The 26,998-nt window shown below is 51.7% G+C and overlaps 1 pseudogene; it reads left to right on the top strand.

Moving 5' to 3' along the window:
- Positions 1 to 7,254: 7,254 nt before the first annotated feature.
- LOC144313569 (phosphoglycerate kinase 1 pseudogene) lies at positions 7,255 to 9,750 on the top strand (annotated as a pseudogene).
- Positions 9,751 to 26,998: the final 17,248 nt, after the last annotated feature.

Raw genomic sequence — 26,998 nt, 5'->3', positions numbered from 1 at the left:
TGCAATCAAGGTGTTGGCAGATGGCTTCCTTCTGGGATCCCTTCCATGCCTTTCTCCTAGCTTCTGAAGAAGAATTGCCAGCAATTCTGATGCCCCTTGGGTTATAGCTGTGTCACTCTCAATTTCTGCCTCCTTCTTCATATTGCTTTCTTCCCTCTGTTTCTGTGTCTCTGGGTCTTTCTGTGACCTTCTTCTAAGGATGTCAGTCATTGATTTGCATCTGCAAAGACCTCTTTTCACATTCCAAGGTTCTAAATGGACATGAATTTTCGGGGACACAGTTCAACCCATAAGAGAGAGTAATGCTTCCACTAGGAGACACAACGATTCCATTGAACTGGAAGCTAAGACGGCCACCTGGCCACTTTGGGGTCCTCATGCTTTTTTTTTTTTTTTTTTAAGATTTTATTTATTTATTCATGAGAGACACAGAGACAGAGAGAGAGGCAGAGACACAGGCAGAGGGAGAAGCAGGCCCCATGGAGGGAGCCTGACGTGGGACTCGATCTTGGGTCCCCAGGATCACGCCCTGGGTGGAAGGCAGCGCTAAACCACTGACTCACCCGGGCTGCCTGGGTCCTCATGCTTCTGAATCAATAGACAAAGAAGGGAGTTGTTCTGTTGGCTGGGTGGATCCATCCTGATTATCAAGAGGAAATTGTGCTGCACTATACAGTGAAGATAAGATTTCTGGAATACAGGGGATCTGTTAGGGTGTCTGTCTGTATTATTCCCCGTGATTAAAGACAATGGAAAGTTACAACCCAATTCAGGTCGGACTACTTATGGCCGTGACTCTTCCGGAATGAAGGTTGGGGTCACTCCACCAGGTACAGAACTATAACATCTGAGAGGAGCTTACTGAAGACATAGAATGGGTAGTGGAGGAAGGAAATTATAAATACTCAATTCCAACCATGTGACCAGTTGTAGAAATGTAGGCTGTAATTGTCACAAATATTCTTCACTTTGTTATGCACATATTTGTATATTCACATGCAAACGTGTATATTATATATGCTTTCTTCTCTTCCTTATCATCTAATATAAGATGAATTAATAAAATCTAACTTTATTTATATCATGGGATTTTAGTTACTGGACAGCAAGAACCATCACCCAAGGATTTAGCATCCTCTCCAGGGGAAAAGGTCAGCGTGTTTTGTTTTGTTTTGTTTTGTTTTGTTTTGTTTTGTTTTGTTTTGTTAAAACCACAGGACAGTGGCATCACATTAAGTAGAAGCGTGACTTTGTTGTTGTCTTTATCCGAAGATGAGCTGTGGTCTAAGAACACATGCACGGGTACCACATGGACAAAGGGTGATCTTAATGAGGACGGTTAGTTTGACGTGTCAATGTGGCTAGGCCAAATTATTCAATCATTAACTAGGTGTTTTGCAGAGGTGATTAACATCTACGATCAGTAGCCCTTCAGTAAAGGCAGTTATCCTCTATAAGCAGAGAGGGCCTCATCCAATTCACTGAAAGGTCTGAAATGCAAAACGGAGGTATCCCTGAAGAAGAAGTAGCCCAGCCCACAGCCAGCAGTGGAGCTTCTCCAGAGTTTCCATCCTGCCCTAGAACCTCAGACTTGCCTGGCCAGCCTCTAAGATCACATCACATAAGTCCAGTCCTTGAAATAAACTGACGTTAACAAATCTCCTTGTTCTGTTTCTCTGGTAGAACCCTGGTAACAGAAGGTGCCTGTTGGAAATTACAGGTCCGGCTCCCTATCCCTGTGTGCCGTGCTGGCCCATGGGAGCTTGCTTCCTGGCAGGGAAGAGGGTGCACCTCTAGCTGTGCTTCGGACCAAATGCATGTGGGGGAGCCTCCAGGGAAGGCTTTGCTCATTAAGTTCTCCCATCCCAGAGACGGGGCCGGGTAGGCTTGTACGAAGGAAGGTGTCAGGCTGGAAGTGGTGAGATAGTGGGGTCCTGGGGAGTGGGGTGAGGGAGATTGTCTCCGATTTGCTGACATCCAAGAGCAGCTTTATCACAGCAGTCCCAGTGGCTAGCCACAGGGGCAAATTCTCTGATGCCCATTGGATGCGTCCACGCCCGAGCCTGAAGCTGCCTGTGGTTCCCTGTCCACACACCACAGCTGGCTGAAGAGCACACGGGCAGGCACATGCACCTGCTATCAACACTTGACAATTCTGTACGGAGGACCCATCGGATGCCAGGTGTTCTCTGCCCTCAGGGAGCTTACCTCCTGGTGGGATGACAGAGACTGTGCAAGGGAACAGGTGGACATAAAATGATAAGGACTAGGGGGAAGAAACACAGGGGACATTTTAGATAACAGAGGGCTTGGGGCAAGGCAAGTGGCTAGACAGCGGTCAGGGAAGACCACCTCTGAGGAGGTGACACCTGAATGAGGAGCTGAAGCAAACCAAGCAAAGATTTAGGGGAAGAGCCTTCCAAGTAGAAAGAACTGCAAGTGCAAAAGTCCTGAGGTAGAAAGAAGCTCAGCATAGCCAATGTCTTGGAGGGTGGCAAGTGGCTGAAGGGTAACGGTGGGTGGTAAGGTCCAGAAGTGGGTGGAGCAAGGTCACATAGGGCCTCATAGGCCACTGTAAAGAATGTGGGTTTAGTCAAAGCGGGATGGGAGTCATTGGAGGAGCCATAAGAAGGGGTGGGGGGAGGAGGCTCTTTCTTGAAGGAGTTGGAGTTTAATGGAAAAGGATGGAGGGAAAATGAGTCAAGTACAAGGGTATAGGAGGAACTCCACTGAGAGCCTGCCAGGAAATTGTAAATCCAGAGTCAGAGCAAGAAGATGGAGCAAAGCAGGGGGGCAAGGGGACCATGGAGATTGCTGATGACAAAGGGCAGGATTAGGGGATGTGGGGTCAGCGAGGTTAAGGCTGACTGGGTGACAGGAGGGAAGGCAGTGGGGTGTTCTTACTGGGGTTGGCCAGCGAGCTGTTTATAGTGGTGAGGCCAGGGGAGTTGGCCCCTGGGAAGGGCAGAGTTTTTAGGGACAGGAGAGCTGGTTTGAGCCCCAGCCATGGGGCCCTGGGGAAGTTGCACCCCTGCTCTTAGCCCCTGCTTCCTCCCTACAACACAGACCCCTGGGACATGTAAAGCCTGCTCTGCCCACCACAGAGGGGACATGAGGCTCAAAATAATGCAGTGCTTTCCAAAGGTGGCAAGAGCGACCTGGGAGGGGCGTGCAGAACCGATCTAGAGGGTCCACGGTGGGACCCTTTGCTTTAATAAACATGTTATTTTTAAATGGTTTAGATACATGTATTTTTCCACTTAAAGTGGGAATATAGAGGTCCCTTTAAAAATGCATTAAAATAAAAAGCAAGTCAGTTTAAAAGGTTAGGTAAATAATAGACAAAACAAAGCACATGCAGTTTTAATGCATTTAAAATAGTCAAATAAAGAATTTCCTGGGGCGTCTGGGTGGCTCAGTAGCTTAAGCATCTGACTTAGGTTCAGGTAGTGATCCCAGGGTCTGGGTCAGGTTCTCTGCTCAGCAGGGGAGTCTGCTTCTTCCTCTCCCTCTGCCCACCTCCCCTCCACTCATGCTCTGTCTCTCGCTCTCCCTCAAATAAATAAATAACTCTTAAAAAATTTTCCTCATGGTGTAAAAAAATAAAAGCACACGCAGAGAAGACAGAAATTATGACAGTAGTTCTTGAATGATCGAGTTCAGGGATCACTCAATACCCAAAATTTTGTGAACATATGGCCCATGCAAATGTCTTTTAAAGAAGACCCGTGTCTGTTTTGGGCTGCTCCTGTGGGTGTATGTGGACAGGTGGGGGCAGGGGGTCTCAGAGGCCCATCGGTAGCCGGGGTTGCCGTGGGGGGCTGCTGTGTGCCTGCGAGGTGGACATGTCTGTGCACACATGAACACAAGGTTATCTGCACATGCATTGCTCTATCAGGGCAGGTGTGTGCTGTTCCCAGTGACACCAGAAAGTGTGTGGAGTCACCTCTCATGCCCGGCCCTCTGCTCTGCCCTTGGGACTGGGGCGGCAGGAAGCCTGAGGCGCGGTGGTCACCAGCCACCAGGGGGCAGCATATGGCCGGGCAGGGGCCTTCTTGGGGCGGCTCTGCCCACAGCCTCCAGATCTTCAGGCCTCTGCACCGCAGGCGGTGGGCTCTGAGCCTGGTTGCCGAGGCCATCTCCAGGTTCTCCCTGCCCCCTCCACCTCCCCTGAGCTCCCCAGGCCTCTGCTGGTTGCTCCTGGTTGAGGGTTTCCGGAAGGCCTAGGACTCAGTAAGTGGAATGTTTGTAGTAGGGTGGCACCCGCTGCAACCTCAGGTGGTCTCATGGGGTCCTGGGAGAAGGGACCCAACCAGCCTGGACCCCTGGTGTTCTGGCATCTGGGCCTCCGGGAACACAGCCGGCCTGGCCACTCTGGCTCTTCCACAGCCTGGGCTGTCTCTCTGTCTCTGGGTCTCTTTTAGGGGTGCTCTGGAGCTATCTGTCTCCCCTCTTCTCAGTACTAAGTCTGGTCAGAATACTGCTGAACCCCTGAGCTTGTGGGGAATGGGCCCCTGGGAGGCTCCAAGGTAGGCATCAGAGGGGCTGCTGGACCCCACGGCCTTCCTGTGCAGACGGCTCCATGTCCAGGGCCACCACCTGTAGCCCCCCAAAGCCAGCCGGGAGACAGCAGCAATATTTAACAAAAATCCCCACTCCTTCTCAGATTCCTCCTCTCCACACTTACTGAAGCCCTCCTGTGTGCCAGGCACTCCCCTTCCAGTGATGAGCGGCTCGCTCTGCTGCCCGCCTCGACGAGGCCTGGCTGGAGCAGGGCGCATAGGTGGGCAGCAGCTTTCTTCTCTCCTGGAGCCCACTGTGGGCCAGGCCCACACTAAGCAGTACCTCCTGAATTCTCAGGACAACCCTTGGAGGAAATGGAGGCTCTGAGGGGTTACGTGACTTACCCAAGTCACACCGCCAGTGAGCAGCCCACGCTTGGACCCACATGTAGCTTGTTCTCATTGGGAAGTGCTTCCTTTTCTTTTTCTTTTTTTAATTTTAAAAGATTTTGTTTATTTATTCATGAGAGACACAGAGAGAGAGGCAGAGACACAGGCAAAGGGAGAACCAGGCTCCCTGCAGGGAGCCCAATGTGGGACTCCAATGTGATCCCAGGACTGGAATCAAGCCCTGAGCCAAAAGCAGACACAACCACTGAGCCACCCAGGTGTCCCCTAATTCTGACTTCTAAAACTATTTCATTAAAGTATTTATCTCTACAACCCAATTTTTCTGACGTCTTAGATTTTATGCCCAAGATGAATGTATCCCTAGCCTCACCCTAGTCCCAGCCTTGGTTTGAGTGACCTGAATCTATCACAGCAAAGTGGAAAGCTCATTTTGTCCTAAAAAAAATCGTGTGGGACTCAAAAAACCCCACAATGTTAGTCTGGAGACTATAAAAAAAATTAAAAATAGAATTACTGTATGATCCAATAATTCCACTGCTGGGTATTTACCCAAAGAATACAAAAACACTAATTTGAAAAGACATATGCACCCCTATGTATATTGCAGCATTATCTACAATAGCCAAAATATAGAAGCAGCCCAAGTGTCCATCAATAGATGAATGGATAGAGAAGATGTGATATATATATAGTAATATTCTATTTTATGTGTGTATATAATAGAATATTACTTGGCCATAATGAAGAATGAAATCTTGCCATTGGCAACAACATGCGTGGATCTTGAGAGTATAATGGTAAGTGAAATAAGTCAGTCAGAGAAAGTCAAATAGCATATGATTTCACTCATATGTGGGATTGAAGAAATAAAACAAATGAACAACAGAAAAAGAGACAAACCAAGAAACAGACTCGTAACGATAGAGAGCACACTGACGGTTATGGCAGCGCAGGGAGGGTGAACTAGGTGAAAGGAATTAAGAGCACACATATCCTGATGAGCACTGACTCACATATAGAATCGTTGAATCATTATATTGTACATCTGAAACTAATATAACACTGTATAAAAGTTAATTACTATTTTAAAAACCCACCATGTTGACGGCTGTCTGTTCAAGGGGCACAGGTGCCAACTGAAAGAGATCCCAGTGGCCAAAGATGGAGCAATTTTAGCAACAAGACCAAAAAATAGGGACGCCTGGGTGGCTCAGCAGTTGAGCATCCGCCCTGGGCTCAAGGTGTGATGCCGGGGTCCTGGGATCAAGCCCCACATCGGGCTCCCCACAGGGAGTCTGCTTCTCCCTCTGCCTGTGTCTCATGAATAAATAAATAAAATCTTTAAAAAAAAAAAAAGAACAAAAAATAAAGTAGTATTGGATTATTACCCAAAGTATGAAATAAGTATCTGCGAGTCCACACAGGTATAAACAAACGATGGAATAAATTAGTGAATGAGGCAGAAGAGAGAACTCCCATGCAGAATTCCAAATAAATGAGGCAGGTGCTCTGCCCTGAAGGAAGGGAGAGCATCAGTCTGGGCTGCCTTCGTGACTCCATTCACAGTGTACGGCACAGAAAGGAGGAGAGTCACTTTAGGGTGGAGAAGCCTGGCGAGTACCACCCCAGCCGGAGAGGGTCAGGGTCAGCAGCCACAGGCACGAGTCCCGTCCGTTGCACGCACCCTTGAGAAGCAATGAAAGGGCACTCTACCTCCGTGACGTCCCGACAACCCATTGCTCCATAATTTACTCATGAGGAAATGTTCAGGGAGATCCCAGCACAGGGGCACCCTGCAATATCCCTGACCGGAGCTCCTCGAAGCTGCCGAGAGCTTCAAAAGGGGCATCTGAGAAACTGTCACAGCCAACAGGAGCCTGAGACATGACAAGCAAATGCAATGTGATGTTTTGTTTTGTTTTTTTTAAATATTTTATTTATTCATTCACGAGAGACACAGAGAGGAGCAGAGACACAGGCAGAGGGAAAAGCAGGCTCCCTGCAGGGAGTAGATGTGGGACTCGATCCCAGGACCTCTGGATCATGACCTGAGCTGAAGGCAGACGCTCAACCGCTGAGCCACCCAGGTGCCCCACAGTGTGATGTTCTTTTTTTTTTTTCAGTGTGATGTTCTTGATGGGATCCTGGAACAGGAAAAGGATATGAGGTGAAAGCTAACGTTATCTGGCTAGGTCTGGACTTGAGCTGATAAATTCATTGTGTCATTAATTGTAAAAAAGTATGAGGGGAAAGCGGGTGCCATTCAGGAACTCTCTGTACTATTACTCAATTTCCCAGTAAATCAAAACTGTTCTAACAAGTCTATTTTTAAAAATTCGACATGAGGTTTGCATCCTTCTCCGTGATGTGGCTCTGCAGGTTAGCATGACAAAGCAGAAAGGACAGGCCAGGTGACCCTGCACACTTCCCGGCCCTGGGGAGCCCCTCTCCCAGGAGCCACACCTCCAGGGTGAGAGGTGTGGGAGCTGCCATTCTCTGAATGTCCTTGTCATCTGATTCCCTTTTGCTCAGATTCTGGGCATCAAGGAACAAAGAGAGCGCATCCCATTGGCTGACCTACCCACCCTGGAGTCTAACTCTGAGTTCAAATCCTGACTTTACTTCCCCATGTGACCAGGAGCATGTTAACTTCTCTGCTTCATTTTGTAACATGTGAAGCAGGGTGGATTGAGGCCCTTTAGGGAGTGGGTGTGGGTTGAATGAGATAGGAAACAAGCCAAGAGGCCGTGAAGGGTGAGGGCCGAACAAAACATGGTCTAGCCGTCCGGTGGGATACCATCCAGCCACATAACGGAGCATGAGCATCGATGCCTGCTACCATAGGGATCAAGAAAGCCTTATGCTACGTGCAAAAAGCCAGGCACAAAAGCTGGCTTTGGCACCGATACAATCATCATATTGCAGGACTCCCATTTGCATAAAATGTCCAGAAGAGGCAAATCTGTAGAAACAGAAAGGAGGGGCACCTGGGTGGCTCAGTGGTTGAGCATCTGCTTTCAACTCAGGACATGATCCTGGGGTCCCAGGATCGAGTTCCGCATCGGGCTCCCTGCACGGAGCCTGCTTCTCCCTCTGCCTATGCTTCTGCCTGTGTCTCTGTGTCTCTCGTGAATGAATAAATAAAATCTTTTTTCAAAACAACCAACAACAGAAAGCAGATCTCTGGTTGCAAGGATGGAGGGGGTGGGAGAGTGAAGGAGGTGTGCTCCATGTGTATGATGCCAATGTCCTGGAATTTGATGATTGCAGGACATTGCAAATGTACTGAATGTTGGTGACTGAACACTTTAAAATAATAACTTTTAAGGTATGTGTATTTTACCACAACAAAAAAGGGAAGATTCTGCATGCAGCTGGAGCACATGCAGGCTGCTTTCTTCTCCGCTGTTTGAGCTCTCGGCCTTGTATTGCCAAGTTGTCGCTTTCTAACAAACTGACTCTGGACAAGCTCGACGTGAAGGGCAAGCGGGTCGTCATGAGACTGGACTTCAATGTTCCTATGAAGAACAACCAGGTAACTAATAGAGAATCAAGGCTGCCATCCCAAGTATCAAAATCTGCTTGGACAATGGAGCCAAGTCGGTTGTTCTTATGAACATCTGGGCCATCTGGGCCGGCCTAATGGTGTCCCCATTCCTGACAAGTATTCAAGGTATTCAAGGTTAAAGCTGAGTCAGCCAAAATAGAAGCCTTCCGAGCTAGGAGATGTCTATATCAATGATGCTTTTGGCACTGCTCAGTGAGCCCACATGGTGGGAGTCAATCTGCCACAGAAGGCTGGAGGTTTCTTGATGAAGAAGGAGCTGAACTACTTTTGGAATGCCCAGAGTGACCCTTCCTGGCCATCGTGGGTGGGGCTAAAGTTGCAGACAAGATCCAGCTGATCAATAATATGCTGGACAAAGTCAGTGAGATGATTATTGGTGATGGCTTTTACCTTCCTGAAGGTGCTCAACAACATGGAGATTGACACTTCTCTGTTTGATGAAGTGGGAGCCAAGATCATCAAAGACCTGATGTCCAAAGCTGAGAAGAATGGTGTGAAAATTATCTTGCCAGTTGACTTTGTCACTGCTGAAAAGTTTGATGAGCATGCCAGGACTGGCCAAGCCACTGTGGCCTCTGGCATACCTGCTGGCTGGATGGGCTTGGACTGTGGTCCTGAGAGCAGCAAGAAGTATGCTGAGGCAGTTGCTTGGGCTAAGCAGATCATGTGGAATGGACCTGTGGGCGTATCTGAATGGGAAGCTCTTGCCCGAGGAACCAAAGCCCTCATGGATGAGGTGGTGAAAGCCACTGCCTGGGACTGCATCACCATCATAGGTGGTGGAGACATTGCCATTTGCTGTGTCAAATGGAATACAGAGGATAAAGTCAGCCATGTGAGCACTGGGGGTGGTGCGAGTCTAGAGCTCTTGGAAAGTAAAGTCCTTCCTGGGGTGGATGCTCTCAGCAGTGGTTAGTACTTTCCTGCCTTTTGGTTCCTGTGCACAGCCCCTAAGTCAACTTAGCGCTTGCTGCATCTCTCCTTGGCATTAGCTAAAATCTTCCCCCATGTCAACATTCAGCTAGTGGCCAAGAGATGCAGCACCAGGAACCCTTAAACAGGCACACAGCATCTCAGCTCCTCTTGACTGCACCCTGGATTTGCCTATATTCTTCAGGAACCCATTTGAATTTCTTAGTGACTAAACCATTGTGCATTATAGAGTGCATATATTTATATTTTGCCTGTTAAAACAAAATTAGCTGTGTTGGCTTCTCTTCTTGAAGTAGCTTATTCTGATTATAGCTGTGTCATTGTTTCACCACTCAGCATGGAAATAAGATGAAATTCCAATTGTAGGTAGGTAGGGAGTCGAAGTTGGTGATCCATTAAATCAATATAGTATCCACTGGGGACAGCCTGGGTGGCTCAGCGGTTTAGCATGCCTTCAGCCCAGGGCATGATCCTGGAGACCCGGGATCCAGTCCCACGTTGGGCTCCCTGCATGGAGCCTGCTTCTCCCTCTGCCTGTGTCTCTGCCTCTCTTCCTCTCTGTGTGTTCTTCTCATGAATAAATAAATAAATAAAATCTTTAAAAAAAAGTATCCACTGGAAATAAAAAACAAAAAAGGAAGAAAAAGGATCAAATGAGATAATACAAAAAGCATATCACTCAAAAACATAGCTGATGTGATGCCAGAGATGGTAATGATGGTGACAATGACATTTTATAAGGCTATGCTGCAGGGATACACATTTCTGGGTTTTATTTGGTTTGTTTTGCTTTGTAATCTTGATCCCATGATCTCTCCCACTCCTGTGCCAGGTCCCCCGGACCTGCTGCACTGGCAGAGGGGCACGCTGCCCTCTCCTTAGCAGGCACAGCTGCTAACCACCAATACCCCAGCCAGGGGCACCCACAGTCACTGTCCTCCACAGCCCCAGGAGCTGAACATAAACAGCAGCCAGGGAGACAGCAGCCTGCCAGGAAGCACCCTCGCTGCTTCTTGGGTAGTAGAGCCCATTAATAAGGCTCCCCCAGTCAGATGGGGTGTTCGGAAGCCTGGCAAAACCAATACACTCCAACTCCTGCCTTGGTGAGGCTCGTGGGCACACACCAGCTCAGCTGAGGTGAGCCTCAGCAATGACTGTGGGGTGAACCCCTGAGGGCTGGGTGCCCTGGGGTGGGGCATAGGCCTAGCAGGCTGGGCCCTGAGAATCAGTGAGGCTCACCCCACTCTGTGAGCAGGAGCGTGACATGGGGCTGGGAGGAACCCGGCCAAGAGGGTCTCCCTCTGGGGACATCCTTGTAGCCTGGACTCCTGCCCAGGACTTCTGAGGAAAAGAAACTGATCAATTGGTCTTTTACCAAGGGGAATTCTTGGCTCCAGCTGTGGGTAAAATACCGTATGTTATAATGTTTTTAAAATAACACGTTCATATGACTCAAGCATCAAAAGGCCCAAAAGTCCCCTACCCTTTCTTCCAGACACCTGACTTCTCCCAGAGGTGGCCCATGCTTTCAGCATCTCCTGTCCCAGAGGTACTGTGTGCAAATCAAGCAAAACCCTGTATCTAGGACTCTTTATGGAGTCCACTCCCTTTAACTCCTTGAATTCAAAGGGCAGCAATCAATATTTTCCCATTTTACAGATGAGAAAACAGGCTCAGAGAGAGCCAGTGACCAATCCATGGTGAAACAGTGAGTGAGTGAGTCAGGGCTGGCTAGATCCTATCCCTGACCTCTCAGTACCCTCACCCCACATCGTCACTTGAGTTTGGGGCCTTGGAAAAGCTCCGTACACAGAGTACAGCCTTGCCATGTGAGTTCTGACTCTAAAGGCCACCAGCTGCATGCATCATCTAGAAAAGCTCACTGCACTGCCCTGGGCTCAGACCCCCACCTAGGAATTAGAGACACCAGAAGGTGGCTGCTTACAGAGTGATTGTAAGGATGGAAAGAGGTGTGTGAAAAGCTCAACACAGCACCTGCTGTTTCACATTTCACTCAGTAAGGCTACCGTGGGCCTACTGTGTGCCAGGTACCTACTATGTGAGGGTCCAGTGCAGCCGTGATCCTGGCCCAAGGAGCTCACAGTCTAGCAGGCCCATAAAAGAGCTCAGCGAACAGTGGATATTATTACTCAGTAAATAGTCACATGACTATCTGGCACCGGCAGTGGAGTGAGACTGCATAATAGGAGCCTAAGACCGCATCTATATCTCCCACTAGAATGCGGAACTGTGAGAGGAAGGGAGGTGGCCGTCCTGTTCTCCTACTCTACATCCCTGCCTGGGACCATTGAGTAGATGCTGAGGAAATATCTGCCGAGTGAATGGTGCTATGTGTCTAGACAATTCATCAGGGAGGGAAGGGCAAGGATAGGTGGTCAAGGAAGGAGTCCTATAGTGGGTAGGGTGGCAACCCACCATAAAGACCGAGACTTTGGTGCTGGGAGCCAGGATCATTATCAGCCTGGTTCCTGGTACTAGCTTAGGATGTGAGGCAGGTCTGTGTGTCCCTACTCTCTGTGTGTCCCTAGGCCTCCTGCCTCCTGGACTCAGGTTCCCCAGTCCTCCCAACCTACAGCAGTGATGTGCCAGGTGAGTGCTGGTTGCTTCTGCCCTGCATTCACTGTCCGTCTGTAGGGCTCCTGGGGGACCCTGTGACGGTCTGTGGGTCCCGTGGGCCTGGGCTTGGCAGGTACTCACTCAGACCTGCTCCTCTCACCCCCTCATCCAGAAGCCAAGGACATGGGAGCCCAGGTGCAGGAGTCATCCAGACATCCAGAAAATTCTGATTCTGGGCAGCTGCAGCAAGAAGGAAAACTTGAAGGGTGCCAGCCAGGGACCTGGAGGTAGGTGCTCCAAGAGAGCGCCTTGCTTCATCTTGTCCCCAAAGACAAGCTGTGGGTGATGGAAAGGGTTTGGGAACCTCCAAAGAGGGCAGAGTACTGGGGAGAGGGCAGGTCAGTGTCCCAAAACCTGGTCAACCCACTTCCCTTCACCCCGATTGGGGATGAAGAGCAAGCCCAAGGTGGGGAAGCCCTCTCACTAACTGCTGTGCTGCCTTTTCAGCCAGCTCCTCTTCCCTCTCTGTGCCTCAGCCTCTTGCTCAATGTAATAAAAGCATGGAGGGGGTGGGGTGTGGAGAAGGAGTTAAATGCAATGATCTCTAATTGAGGATACCAATATTTGAGAAGCAGGACTATAGACTCGGTTTGTATTTGAGTGAGGAGGTATCCCAGCAGGGTGTGGGTAAGGCTGGGCTTAGCATGGCCTGGTTCAGGGACCACCATTTGACTGGGATCACGAGGCTCCTGTGTGTCAGGATCGAGAAGCTAGCATATGACCGGGATCTCTAGCCAGGGTAGGGGTCAGGGCTCTCTCTGTGTCCCCTGCGCATAGCCACCTAGCTTACACTAGAGTACAGCCCAGTCCCACCCCACACCCTGAAAGGGCTGAGCCAGGGCCAAGGCTGGGGGTGGTTGCAGGGAGCTGGGCCTTGGGCCCGAAGCCCCTCACCACTGCACTCCCTCCTAGTGATCCAGGAGACCACCAAGGTAGCCCAGACAGTCTTCTAGTGAACCGGCTTACCCAGATATCAAGGGTGAGAGGCCACAAGGATCCTTAGCCAAGTCAAAAGTGGTCTGTTCCAGAAAGTCAGGCCTGGAGAGTGAACAAGCTGGACTCGGGGTCATGGGGAGTAGCCTGATACTTGCTCCCAGCCCACAAAGAGAACTCAGGCCTTCCCACCTGAGGTTCCAGGGGTAGATGCCTGATACCCTTGCCCCAGGTCATCCCCCGGCCATGCTTCTTCAATCTACCCTAACCTGACATGCCCGTTGGGGGCACATTGGAGCATATCAACCTCTCCAACAGCTCCAGTAAGATTCAGAGCTTGAAAGGACCCTTTTCTACTGCCTTAGGCAGAGGAGGGTCTTATTTTTGGTAAAGGGAGGCAGGGTAATGAGATCTCTTGGCAAAATGGGCCTCCTGGACCCTCCAAGAGTTGAGGCATGCTATGGGCCAGGCACCTTTACAAATAATGTCTCAGTTTTTCTTCATTGCATCCCACTAATAGCCCTGCTCACTAAACAAGAAAAGAAGGATTCAAAGAGGTCAAGTAGCTTGAAGATCACGCAGAAACAGACAGGCAGCAGGCTTAGGCTGGATCCATGTCTATGTGTCTGTCTGAGGCCCAAGGGGTCAGGAAGACACTGTTTGGAAACCTTATCTGTTCTAAAACCGACCTCCTCCTCCTCAACCTCCATCCCAAATAAGCTCACGGCAAGTGGCCCCTGCTTTACCCAGATAACCTGGTGCTGGAGTCGATGCTAACATCTCACAGCCATAGGGGTGCTGGTGATGTTGGAATGCGGCTTACCTTTCTCGAAAACACCAGCCCACTGGGGTTTGGAGGGAGGGCGTCGCAGACCCTGCCCCTCATTTCCTGTAGGACCCTGGTCTTCGGTTTCCCCTTCAGCAAAATGAGGACAAAGCCATCCTAGACCAATGTCACAAGAGATTAGAGAAGGCAAACGTGCCTATCGAAGTTAAAAGAAATATTACCCTTATTAAATCATCAAAAATTCAATAAGACCACGTTGCCATGGAATAAATTTCATTCATATATAACTGTTATCCCAAACAGACATAGAGGGGGACGCCTGGTGGCTCAGCGGTTGAGAGTCTGCCTTTGGCTCAGGGTGTGATCCCGGGGTCCTGGGATCAAGTCCCGCATTGGGCTTCCTGCAAAGAGCCTGCTTCTCCCTCTGCTTAAGTCTCTGCCTCTCTCTCTATCTGTGTCTCTCATGAATACATAAATAAAATCTTTTTAAAAAAATCATGGATGGAGTAGAGTTAATAGATCATTGGCCATGATTGGCATTAGGTGGACCCGGAAAATGGGTACAACGAGAGTTCTTTGTATCACTCTCCCAATAAAGAAATAGAATAGAACAGGAGAGAGAGAGAGAGAAGAACACCAAGTATGTCTGGATTCTCGCTTCTGGGCACAATGTATCATAGTGGCTTAAAACACAGGATGTAGGCTGGGACCGACTCGGGATTAAATCCTGACTCTACGGAGGCCACATAAGCTCTCTGAGCCATTTCCACCTGTATTCAGTGGGTGCAACAGTAGTAAGCACCTCATGGGGGGGGTTGTGAGGATCAAAGTGAGCAATGGACACAGACCCTCAGCGCAGTGCCTGGCACCCAGTAGATGCTTGTTACACTATAGCTATTTCCTTGTGTTGTGTTCTGCAGGCTGAAGTCAGGCCCATGGTGAGGGCTTGAGTGGGTCAAGAGGTACGAGAGTCTGAGTGTGTCCCAATGGCCTCCTGCCTCCCGTCTCTGCCCTCTGGTCTTTGCTTCCCTGGGGGACCTCGCTGAGACGCACCTTTGATCATGCTCCTCGTGCCCGCTGTGGAGACCCAAGGCCTGACTCCTCACCTGCTTGGGCTTAAACTCACACACACCCAATCCCGCTTTTTTTTTTGGAGAGCCCAACCATTATAACAGGTACCTCTAAGCTCCTTCTAGGTGTGAGGCACTGAGCTAGACGCTTTCTGTATTGCTTCATTCGCTGCTCATGACAATCCTATGCGCAAAGCATTTTCATGTTCATCACTTGCACACTGGGAAACTGTTAGTGATTGGCAGAGCTGGGTTTGAGCCCAGTCATGATGCCCCCAAAATGTGCACCGTGCCCCTGCTGGATGGGCTCTGACCAGGCCTTCGGGCCTTGTGGGGAGCTGAAATTCCATGACCAACTCTAGGATCAGAGGGCCCCAGCAAAAGGATGTGACTTTTGGTTACTCCTAATTCCAAAGTTGACCCCAGGTGGGCTCCTTGAAGGTCATAGGCTCCTTGAACGTCATGGGCTCTGCCTGCTTTGCCCAGTGGCAGTGGTGTCCGTAACGCATTTCCCAGTGCAAGTTTCCACGAAGAATCCATGACCCCTCCCCTTCAACACACCATTGCCCTTTCTGCATAAACCCTCCCTCAGCTTTCTGGCCAACCCACTTCCGTCCCCACAAGAATGATGTCTTTGGTCCTTCTCTGCCTTCCTGAAATTTCCAGCTGCCCCCTCCTATCTATCTCCCAGCTCTCTCCCAAAGACCCTTGTCCCCTGCTTCCCGAGATCGCTGGGCAGTGTGGCCAACAGAACCTCTTCCTCATCTTCTTGCTCCTCATCACACCAACTTACCTTCCTGTTGTTCTTCTCCTGTTCTAACAGAGGATGGCTTTTCCCTTCTGAACTGCAGACTGACTCCTTCCAGCCTAGGAATTCTGCTCAGAAACGTCTCTTTCCTTCCAGGTAGGCAGCTTAGAATCCTAGGCTTGCCCTCGACCTGCTCTTCTCTCTCATCCCCATGACTGAGTCCTATCCATCTGTCCCCGTCTCCACCCTGGGCCAGGCTACCATGATCTCTTATGGGGTCTGATCTATAGCTTCCTATGGCCTGATGCCTTCCTGCATCCTGAAATCCCCTATAATCTCTTGCCCACAGCAGCCTCAAGAAGCAAAACTGACCATTCACCTGCCTACCAAAAACTCATCAAGGATAAAGAGTCTTCGGATACAGGCAAGATCCTCTGACATGGGCTCCAGGGTCCTGCATTATCTGGCTGGCCCCCATCTACCTCTCAACCTAGTTGTTTTGGACCTAACACAATTGTTTAGTTCCGGGTCAACATCTTCCATCAGCTCTGAAAAGTTCTCACTCACTGTCTCTCCAGTTACTGCCTCTCCCCTGTTTTCGCCATTCTTAGCTTCTTGAATTTACATTAGACTTGTGTTGGACTCTTTCATCCCACATGTTCTTAGCTGCTCTGCATTATCTTAGTCGTTTTCTATATCTTTATCAGCTCTATGCTAAATTCTGGATCATTTCTGTAGATACCTCTTTCAATTCTTTCATTCTTTTTATACCTGTGTCTAATCCCTTTAGTTGTTGACTGAGTTTTTCATTTCACTTTTTTTTTCACTTTATTTTTTAAAGATTTTTTTTTTGAGATTTTATTTATTTATTTGACAGAGACAGAGAGAAAGAGAGAGAGAAGGTGAGAGCACACAAGTAGACAGAGTGGCAGGCAGAAGGAGAGTGAGAAGCAGGCCCTCTGCTGTGCAGAGAGCCTGATGTGAGGGCTTAATCCCAGGACCCTGAGATGATAACCTGAGCCGAGGGCAGATGCTTAATCCACTGAGCCACCCAGGTGCCGCAAGATTTCTTCTATTTATGTGTGAGATAGCAAGGGAGAGCACGGGCAGGGAGAGAGGCCGAGGGAGAAGCAGGCTCTCTGATGAGCAGGGAGTCCGATGCGAGGCTCCGTCCCAGAACCCTGGGATCATGACCTGAGCCGAAGGCAGACACTTAACCTACTGAGCCACCCAAGTGCCTCGAGTTTTTCATTTTTAAATATCAATAATTTTTACTTCTGGAAATTCTATTGAGCTCATTTTCCAAGCTAACTTTACTTTTCTTTCTTTCTTTCCTTCTTTCTTTCTTTCTTTCTTTCTTCCTTCCTTCCTTCCTTCCTTCCTTCCTTCCTTCCTTCCTTCCTTCCTTCTTTCTTTCTTTCTTTCTTTCTTTCTTTCTTTCTTTCTTTCTTTCTTTCTTTCACCCCTGGAGTCCCATGGGTTTCATTTGGGCTCTATTTCCTTAATCAGTAAAAAATTAGTTCCTTTCGTATTTTCTTCCAGGTGGTTGTGTTACATCAGATCCCTGGGGTGCTTCTCCCCTAATCGGTCGTGTTTTGGTAGCTCTCCCTTGTGGTAGATGGTTTCCTTTATGGCTTGTAATTTGCATTTACCCGGGAGCTCATACTTAGTGAAATTTGGTTGACCGGTGGACAAACTGCTCTCTGGATCACCTACATTTCCTTAGAGGGTGGTTTTGCACTTATTCCTGCCAGGGACTCTGAAGTTTCCATTATTCATTAGTCTGGATGGTTTTTCTAGGTTACTTCCTCAGCTCAGGAAGTCCGACAGCATGCTGGCAGTATAAATACATACTTTATCACTGCATGTGCATGAGCTCAAGTTTTCCATTTATATCCACACCCAGCCCCATCCTGGCTCTTCTTGTCGCTTCCTTGTTCACTCTTCTTTTTACTGCAGGGAGATGTCTTCATCCCACCATCCTACCTTTTCATCTTCTTTACCTCACAGGGTTAAAACCCTGGGGCCACTATGATTTGAACCCTCATCCTCATCCTTGTCTCTCTGGGATACTTTGCTTATGGTTTTAGTTCTCCATTTCCTATATCTCCAATACCTGGGACTTTACGTTTGTTTCTTTTGAGCTCAGCTATGTATTAAATAAAATCTTTTGTTGTAATGTAGCCATTGGTTCGATTGTGTTTGGAGGCAAGGTCTCCCTAAGCCCAGCCCAACAGTCTACAAATTGGAGGTCCTGCTTACCTGTCTGGGCCACCTCAGGCCACATACCCCAGCCCCAGCCCCTGCATTAGCCATGCTCTTTCCACAGGGCCTTTGCACATGCTCTTGCCTCTGCCCTGAATGCTTTCTTCCTCCCTTTCCCCTTCTGATTCCTCTCATCTTCAGGGAAAGCACCCCCCTCCCGCCAACACACACACACACACACACACACACACACACACACACACACACACGGTCAGATCCCCTCTTGAGGGATTCAAACCACAGCCTGGTGCATTTCTCCTTTAAAATACTGCTCAGGGGGATCCCTGGGTGGCGCAGCGGTTTGGCGCCTGCCTTTGGCCCAGGGCGCGATCCTGGAGACCCGGGATCGAATCCCACATCAGGCTCCCGGTGCATGGAGCCTGCTTCTCCCTCTGCCTGTTGTGTCTCTGCCTCTCTCTCTCTCTCTCTGTATGACTATCATAAATAAAAAAGATAAAATAAAATAAAATACTGCTCAGGTGTGATTTTACATTTAGTTCTGAGGTTATCTGATGAATGGTGGGCTTTCTGAAGGTAGAAACTATGTTTATTTGGTTCTCCATTATAGCCCACCTTCTCACCCAAGGCTGAAGTATAGTCCGTATTCCAAGAATATTATTGAATAAAAGCAACAGCATCTCTTGGAAGGTCCCCATGCAGCAGGTCTTGTTCTAGGCTCTTTATGCAGATCATCTCCTTTCCCTCCTATTATTATCTCATTTTGCAGAGGCAGATGAGGCACAGAAGGCTAAGTAAAGCATCCTTATCGTGCCCTGAGATGTGGGCAGGGCAAGGGATTGCTTCACTGTCACACAGACAGGAAAACCACAGTCCAGAGAGGGCAAAAGTCATCACAAATTTAGTGATGGAGTGGGTGGGGCCTTGGACCCAAGCCACAGAGCCCCAGGCCCTGTCCCAGTCTGCTTCCCCTTTTCCCAACCTTGGGCAAGTGACCACAACTGTCAGCTTCATTCTTCCCATCTCCAGGGAAAGTGAGTCTAGCTGTTCTCATGGATCCCTGTCCTGGCCATGGGACCCTTTATATCTCCCATAGCTTTTCCCTGGTTTCCCCACCAACTAGCCCCAAGTATCTGTCCACTGCTGTAGGACACCCAAGGTTGCTTGTTGGAACCATGTCATGGGCAATTCTTTCATGATGGTATAATTTCCCTTCCACAACCAAGCAGGTGACTCTTGGTGGCTTACTTTTGAAGAGGTGAGGGGGGAATGGGAGGCCGTGGGGGAAATAGGGGACCTAGCTCACAAAACGGCCTCCAAATTCTTCTCCCAAATTCTCCTCACTGCCTCTTTTGGTGATTGGCTGTTTCTAAAACATGGCTGTCTTCCTGATAATCAAAATCATGTGACACAAGTTATGGAGGGGTACTCATGGGGGTTTTGACAGTTTTAGTAATATTTCATTTTTAGACTGGGAGCTAGGACATGGGGGTTTGTTACACAGATCCACAATCCCCTGTCCCTATCCATTAGGGCCATGTGAATTTCCACATTCAGGATTTTGTGGATTTCTGAGTAGTACAGTGTGTGTGTACACTAGATCTATTGTAGGACACCCCCATGGGACGTGGGGTGGCACCCCACAAACACATTGATATTTCCCCACATGTGAATATTCACAAGAAGAGAGATAAATACTATAAATGCCCCCCCATCCAAATGACTGGGTTTACTAGTGAACTTAAGGAAAAAACTTGCAGTTTTCAGAGCTCATTTGCTTCTGTCATTGTAGATAAGGAATCGAGGGTAAGGACTATGTGTATCTTCAATATTTCTTAAAGCACAAAAGCCAAAGACAAAGGGAATGCAGGAACATCATGGAAAATAGAGAAAACTATAAAGAAAAAGACCCTATAGTCATTGCTAACCATTGTGCCTTTGTCATAACTGAGACATTAATGCTGGTACATTCTTATGAACCAAACTCCAGACTTTTCCCCACTGGTTTCCCCTTTCTGTCCCAGGATCCAAGCCAGGCTAGCACATTGCATGTAGCCTTTCAAAAAGCTCTTAAATTTTTGTATTATTTTATTTACTTCTTTTTGTTGTTTAGGAATCCAGAAAGTTCAGAGTACTCTAACAACACCTGTCAACTCTATCCCAGAACATCCTGTTTAAACTATCCCCCTCTCCCCCGCCTCAAATTTTCTAGGAGTCCTCTCTTGTTTCTGGCTCCCAAAGACTTTCCTTCTTGCTTCTGAGTCTGGCTGTGACATAGAAGCTTTTTAGGAATCTGCTAACCAACACTTATATGGGCAGGAATGCTTCCAGAAGGCAGACTTAACAGCATTTCAAGGGGTAGAAAGAGAGCTATGGGAAAGTGTCTTGGCTGGGGGGCTGGGGGCAGGAGCTGAGGGGGTAACCCCCAGTGTGGTTGAGGGGAAAGATTGGTTTGGGTTGAAGGAGATGTGGTCAGGCTGGAAGGTAGGTTGAGATAACGTCTCAGAGTCATAAAGGCCAGCAAAATAGCAGACAGCAGAACAGCAGAACCTACAGAAAGCTTTGGGGTTAGAAAGGAAGAGATGACATGGTGGGGCTCCTGTGGGATGTCTGGATGGAGGAGGCATGAAACGGAGCCCCTCCTAACATGGGAGAGAGGAGGACCAGCCCTCAAGAATCAGCTGGGCCCACCCCTTCACCACACAGAGGGAGCTCCAGAAGCTGGAACCAGAAGAACACTTGTTCAAAGTCAGATGTCACATTCATAGCAGAGTCAAAAGTTTCTGCATCCCATGTACTTTTATGTACATCAGCAAGTATTTTCAACAATATCTATTGAATTCTTACTCTGGGCCAGGCCAGTATGATTCCTGACCTTATGAAACTTACAGTCTAGGGATCCCTGGGTGGCGCAGCGGTTTGGCGCCTGCCTTCAGCCCAGGGCGCGATCCTGGAGACCCGGGATCGAATCCCACGTCGGGCTCCCGGTGCATGGAGCCTGCTTCTCCCTCTGCCTGTATCTCTGCCTCTCTTTCTCTCTCTCTCTCTGTGACTATCACAAAAACAAAACAAAACAAAAACCAGAATGATTGTTTAAAAAAAAAAAAAGAAACTTACAGTCTAATGGGTAGAGATCCCAAAAAATAACCAGCCAAACAAAAGACTATCCAACCACTAACTACCCAAATTTATTAAGAAAAAAAAAAAAAGTGGTCAGGAAAGGTGCTTACAGAGCTCCTGACTCGCAATCAAGAGACTATTTGCAAGTTGTTTGTGGGTCACACTTGGGCATATATCAAAATCACCTGCAGGGATTGCCAAAACAGATTCTTGGGTCCACCTTCAGAATTTTGGATTTGGTGGGGGCGAGTCTTGAGGATCTGCATTTCTAACAAGTTCCCTCTCTGTGCTGAGCTGCCAGTCGAGGGTCCACACTTAGAGTAGTGCCAATCTAATGTATTTGGTCTCTAGAGAGTAAAAATGCAGATAAATCCAAATGCTGGCAGATGAAGTCCTGCCTTGCTCTGGCAATGGTTTCATTTTGGAGGCAGAGGCAGAGGCAGAGGCAACGAGCTATATGGGAACTTCCTGCTGCGTATCATTTTCTGATCACGGAAAAAGTTGCTAGGAATGTGGAAGCCACAGATACTGAGAAACCATGAACTTGATCTTGCTGAGGATCAAGAGTTAGGCCTGACCCCAAGATCCCTGAGGTCTGCGGCTGCCCACACTCTCCAGCCACTCAGTGAGGAGAGTCCAGGGTCTGGGAGGGGTGGTTCTGTTGCCAGGAGGGGCCTGGTTCACAGTGAATCTGGTTATTGTCCCCAGGATCCCACCACTACTGTCCAGGCCTTCTATTCCAAAAGAAAGCTCTTCCTCAGCCTCTGGGATTCCCAGTATGTGCTGCAGAGAGAGGAGTGGGTGGTCGACTTCACAAAACTCTCCCTGGTCCCTCTGTTGTCAGACACAGATACTGGGGGGGGAAGTATGACTCCTTCCTTCCAGGACTAATCAGCTGACTGCTGGGGAGACAAGACCCCTACCCAGAGTTTTTTTTCCTTTTAAGTAAGCTCTACACCCAACATGGGGCTCGAACTCACAACCCCAAGTCGCATGCTCTACCCAGTGAGCCAGCTAGGCAACCTCTCCTACTGAGACTCTTAATTAGGAGGAAGAATTGGCACGAAGACCAGAGGGAGGGTTTGGTAGAAGGAAGGGACTGTCTGAGCAAAGGTTTGGTGGCGGGAATGGCAGATCTCAAGAGAGCACTCAAAAGGACTCTCTGAAGAAGAGTCTCACGTATTAGGCAGAGGCACTTAGAATTATTCCTCGAGTTTCTTTTCCAGGGGATGAGGACAACAGAGGGCCACGTTCCCATTTCTTTTTGATTTCAGAATTAAACTGAAGACTGTCTCCAACTTGAGAGACAGAAACAGTCTTGGGTAGACAGGGAGAAACAACCCTGTAGTACCTTATGTCTTAGCAGACAGGAGGCCCTCCAAGGAAATCAGGTGACAGAACCGAAGGAAATAAGAGCATACGATCCTTCCCTGTCTCTTCCCGTGACCCTCCCTTCTCCCTGAGTGTCTGTTGAGAAAGCCCCGAGGTTGTAGAAATGGGATCCTAATGGTATGGATGAAGGCTGTTGACAGGTACAAGAGAGCAAAGGCCAACTGGCTGCTCCTTGGGTCTTGGTTCCCCTCTGTGGAATGGGATGACAGTCGGAGCCCACCCTAAGGCCTAGGAGGGACCACTCCGGAGAGGTACCACGTGATATGGGGAGCAAGACGAGAGGTGTGGGCTGGAATGTACTTTATCACCCGCATATAGATGAGAGCCCACCTGGGCTGTAGGGCCATCTGCCCTGTGGGTGACTTGTGTGCCCAGGGAGCACTCACACTGGCCTTCTGATGGGCACAGCAGCTCCAAGTCTGTCCAGAGCTTCCTGTGGTCAATGATCACCCAGTGATCATTGTCCTTGAGGTCAGGTGTGGGCTGGAGGAGTATTGGGGGACATGATCCTTATGGGGAGGCACTCATTCACCTTTTAGACACAGGCAGAGCTGCAAATGCCTCTGACCCTCCAGCCACTGGGAATCCTGGGTCCCCTTCCTTCCAGGAAGCTCTCCCTAAGGACAGCATTGCACTCTGATGACCCTTCCAGAGCATGGATCCCTGTTTCTGGGTTGACCCAGAGAATATTATCTCTGCCACCACACAGGATGCCTCAACCCACTCTAAGGGCACAGGTCTCCTATTGGCCACCTGATGTGGCAGAAAGAGCCATGGGCTAGAAGGCTGGGACCTGGTGCAAGGCCTGGCTGGGTGTCCTCGTCTTCCCCTTGGTCATCAGAGGGCATCTCCCAGACCCTCTCTCCCCTCTCTCACAGCACTGGCTCCTTTCAGCCCCTCTGCCCACCCAAAGTTGGACATCAAAGGTGCCATCTCCTCTCTCTGGCCAGCTTCCTGCATGAGTTGTCACTCATCCTCCATTCCACGTGGTTCGGGGTTGGACTAGAATTTGGGGGCACTGGGGGCTGCAGATCCTGAGGATGGTCGGGAGGGCAAGGGGCCCTCACAGAGGTCTGCTTTCTGGTAGAAGAGGAGGATGGAGCCTCTAAAAAGCAAATCAGGCTTTAGCATGGAAGAGACATCTCTCATAAGCATATTTTCAGCCAGATCACTTTAGGCTCAAAGCAGATCTTCTTCCCACCCTCAGGCCATAATACAAAGGATTTCCTTAATCCCAGCCTTGGGAGGCACTAGGCTTTGGGAAGGGTAGGTGAAGAAAATCCCTCCTGCCACATTGGCCAAATGGGATGGGGGAAAAAGGAAGATACTAGCATGTGGAAAGTCTCTGGGGCAGAAGGAATCATGACAGATTCAAGAAACTTAATGGAGGGGCACATGGGTGTGTCGGTGGGTTGAGCATCCAAATCTTGGGTCATGATTTTAGGGATGAACCCCTGCATCAGGCTCTGCCCTGGGCGTGGGGCCTGCATGATTCTCTCTTTCCCTCTGCCCCTCCCCCACTCTAAACACACACACACACACACACACACACACACACACACACAAAGAAAAAGAAACTTAATGGAGGCCAAGGTGGCACAGAGAACAAAGAGGAGAGGGAGACAGATGAGGTCAGGGACCACATCATAAAGGTGCCAAGTAAAAGGGCCTGGCCTGTATTTTGATGGCTAGGAGGCGAAGGCTGATGTGGAGCTTGGCAGGGGGATACTCCTTCATGTTTTGGAAGATTTGACAGAAGGCCACCGTCTTCTCAGTCAGGTTCCTTCCAATCCCTGCTCTGGCCCCTCCAAGTGCTCTCTTGGGCTTGTTTTTCTTTTCTTAAAAGATTTTATTTATTTATTTTGACAGAGAGAGAGGGATAGGGAGAAGAAGCAGGCTCCCCGCTGAGCAGGGAGTCCCACTGGGGGCTCTATCCCAGGACTCAGATAAGGACTGGAGGCGCAGGCAGAGCTTAACCCACTGAGCACCCCCCCACACATCCCCCTCTTGGGCTTGTTTTTTATCTCTTGGGGCTCAGTGTGAGGTGTGGCTCTCTAAGCTGACCAGGAGCCCTCGTGGGGACTGGCAGGGCAGGGCCTCTAGCAGGGTCCAGGTGGGACCAGTCCCAAAGTCCTGAGTCAAGGTATTTGGCCAGTAGTTGGAAAGTAGGACTTAAATCCAGGCGTGTCTGACGCCCATGTGACCACGGCGTCATACTCACACCCTCACACACGTGTGTGGCCTGAGAGGCAGGGGGCGGAAGTGATCTGGGGGTGAAAGAAAGCTGTCACCAGGAGGGAGGGAGGGAGGAGGCGGGGTGGAAGACCTTCCCAGCAGGCTGGCTTGACGACCGGATGGATGTGTCTGTCCTCTGCAGGAGGAGGGGGGCTCCCTGTCCCAGGAGGGGTGCAAAAGAGCCAGGAGGGTGTAGAGGATCTTTGGGAGGGTACCGAGGCATAGCCCCTCCTGCAGAAGCCAGCTCATCTTCTTTCAGGCTGTCCGGAGTTCTTGGTTCCTCATCTGTGGACTTGGTTCCCTTGCCTGTGCGACTGAGGCGAATTAATTCCCCTCTCCTGACCTTAGTTTGCTCCCCTGTAAAATAGGGTCATGCTGTACATTTTAGGGTTATTTTTAGGATGAGGTAAAATCCCTGGATTGTCAGAGAGCGGCAGGCTCAGTTAATGAGACCAGTTATTGCCGCTCCTCCCTTCTCCCCTCCTGTCCTGCGGAGAGCGCGGCGGGCCTGGGGCGCGCTCCTGACCCGACTGCCCCGCGCCCTGCCCGGCGCCCTGCCCCGCGCCCTGCTCCGCGCTCCTGCCCCGCGCCCTGCCCGGTCCTGTCCCGCGCTCCTGCTCCGCGCTCCTGCCCCGCGCTCCTGCCCCGCGCCCTGCTCCGCGCTCCTGCCCCGAGCCCTGCCCGGTCCTGTCCCGCGCTCCTGCTCCGCGCTCCTGTCCCGCGCTCCTGTCCCGCGCCCTGCCCCGCGCGCTGCTCCGCGCCCTGCCCCATCCTGTCCCGCGCTCCTGCCCCGCGCTCCTGCCCCGCGCCCTGCCCCGTCCTGTCCCGCGCTCCTGTCCCGCGCCCTGCCCCGCGCCCTGCCCCGTCCTGTCCCGCGCTCCTGCCCCGCGCCCTGCCCGGTCCTGTCCCGCGCTCCTGCCCCGCGCCCTGCCCCGCGCTCCTGCCCCGCGCCCTGCCCCGTCTTGTCCGGGGCTCCTGCCCCGCGCTCCTGCCCCGCGCTCCTGATCTGAGCCCTGCCCCGCGCCCTGCCCCGTCCTGTCCCGCGCCCTGCCCCGCGCCCTGCCCCGCGCTCCTGCCACGCGCCCTGCCCGGTCCTCTTCCGCGCTCCTGCCCCGTCCTGTCCCGCGCTCCTGCCCCGCGCCCTGCCCCTCGCTCCTGCCCCGCGCCCTGCCCCGTCCTGTCCGGGGCTCCTGCCCCGCGCTCCTGCCCCGCGCTCCTGCCTCGCGCCCTGCTCCGCGCCCTGCCCCGCGCCCTGCTCCGCGCCCTGCCCCGCGCCCTGCCCAGTCCTGTCCCGCGCTCCTGTCCCGCGCCCTGCCCCGCGCTCCTGCACCGCGCTCCTGCCCCGCGCTCCTGCCCCGCGCCCTGCCCCGTGCTCCTGCCCCGTCCTGTTCCGCGCTCCTGCCCCGCGCTCCTGCCCCGCGCCCTGCCCCGTCCTGTCCCACGCTCCTGCCCCGCGCCCTGCCCGGTCCTGTCCCGCGCTCCTGTCCCGCGCCCTGCTCCGCGCTCCTGCACCGCGCTCCTGCCCCGCGCTCCTGCCCCGCGCTCCTGCCCCGCGCCCTGCCCCGTGCTCCTGCCCCGTCCTGTCCCGCACTCCTGCCCCGCACCCAGCCCTGCGCCCTGCCCCGTCCTGTCCCGCGCTCCTGTCCCGTTCCTGTCCCGCGCTCCTGCCCCGCGCCCTGCCCCGCGCTCCTGCTCCGCGCTCCTGCCGGGCGTCCTGCCCCGCGCCCTGCCCCGCGCCCTGCCCCGCGCTTCTGCCCCGCGCCCTGCCCCGTCCTGTCCGGGGCTCCTGCCCTGCGCTCCTGCTCCGCGCTCCTGCCCCGCGCTCCTGCCCCGCGCCCTGCCCCGCGCCCTGCCCCGTCCTGTCCCGCGCTCCTGCCCCGCGCCCTGCCCCGTCCTGTCCCGCGCTCCTGCCCCGCGCCCTGCCCCGTCCTGTCCCGCGCTCCTGCTCCGCGCCCTGCCCCGCGCCCTGCCCCGCGCTTCTGCCCCGCGCCCTGCCCCGTCCTGTCCGGGGCTCCTGCCCTGCGCTCCTGCTCCGCGCTCCTGCCCCGCGCTCCTGCCCCGCGCCCTGCCCCGCGCCCTGCCCCGTCCTGTCCCGCGCTCCTGCCCCGCGCCCTGCCCCGTCCTGTCCCGCGCTCCTGCTCCGCGCCCTGCCCCGCGCTCCTGTCCCGCGCCCTGCCCCGCGCTCCTGCTCCGCGCTCCTGCCCCGCGCTCCTGCCCCGCGCCCTGCCCCGCGGCCCACGAGGCCAGGACGGTTGCGCTCCGGGCGCGTCCTCCCGCGGGACCCAGGCCGCCTGGCCGCGCGCCTCCGCCTCAGCTTGGCCTCCCCGGGCCGCGCGTGGGGGGCCGGGGTCTGGGCTCCCCGCCCCGCCCGGCCCCGCCCCGCCCCGCCCGGCCCGCGCCCGCTCCCCCGCCCCCGCCGGCAGCGGCGTCTCGAATCCA

This window comes from Canis aureus, chromosome 5 (genome assembly GCF_053574225.1).
Source record: "Canis aureus isolate CA01 chromosome 5, VMU_Caureus_v.1.0, whole genome shotgun sequence".
NCBI lineage: Eukaryota > Metazoa > Chordata > Mammalia > Carnivora > Canidae > Canis > Canis aureus.
This window is presented reverse-complemented; position numbering and strand designations above follow the sequence as displayed.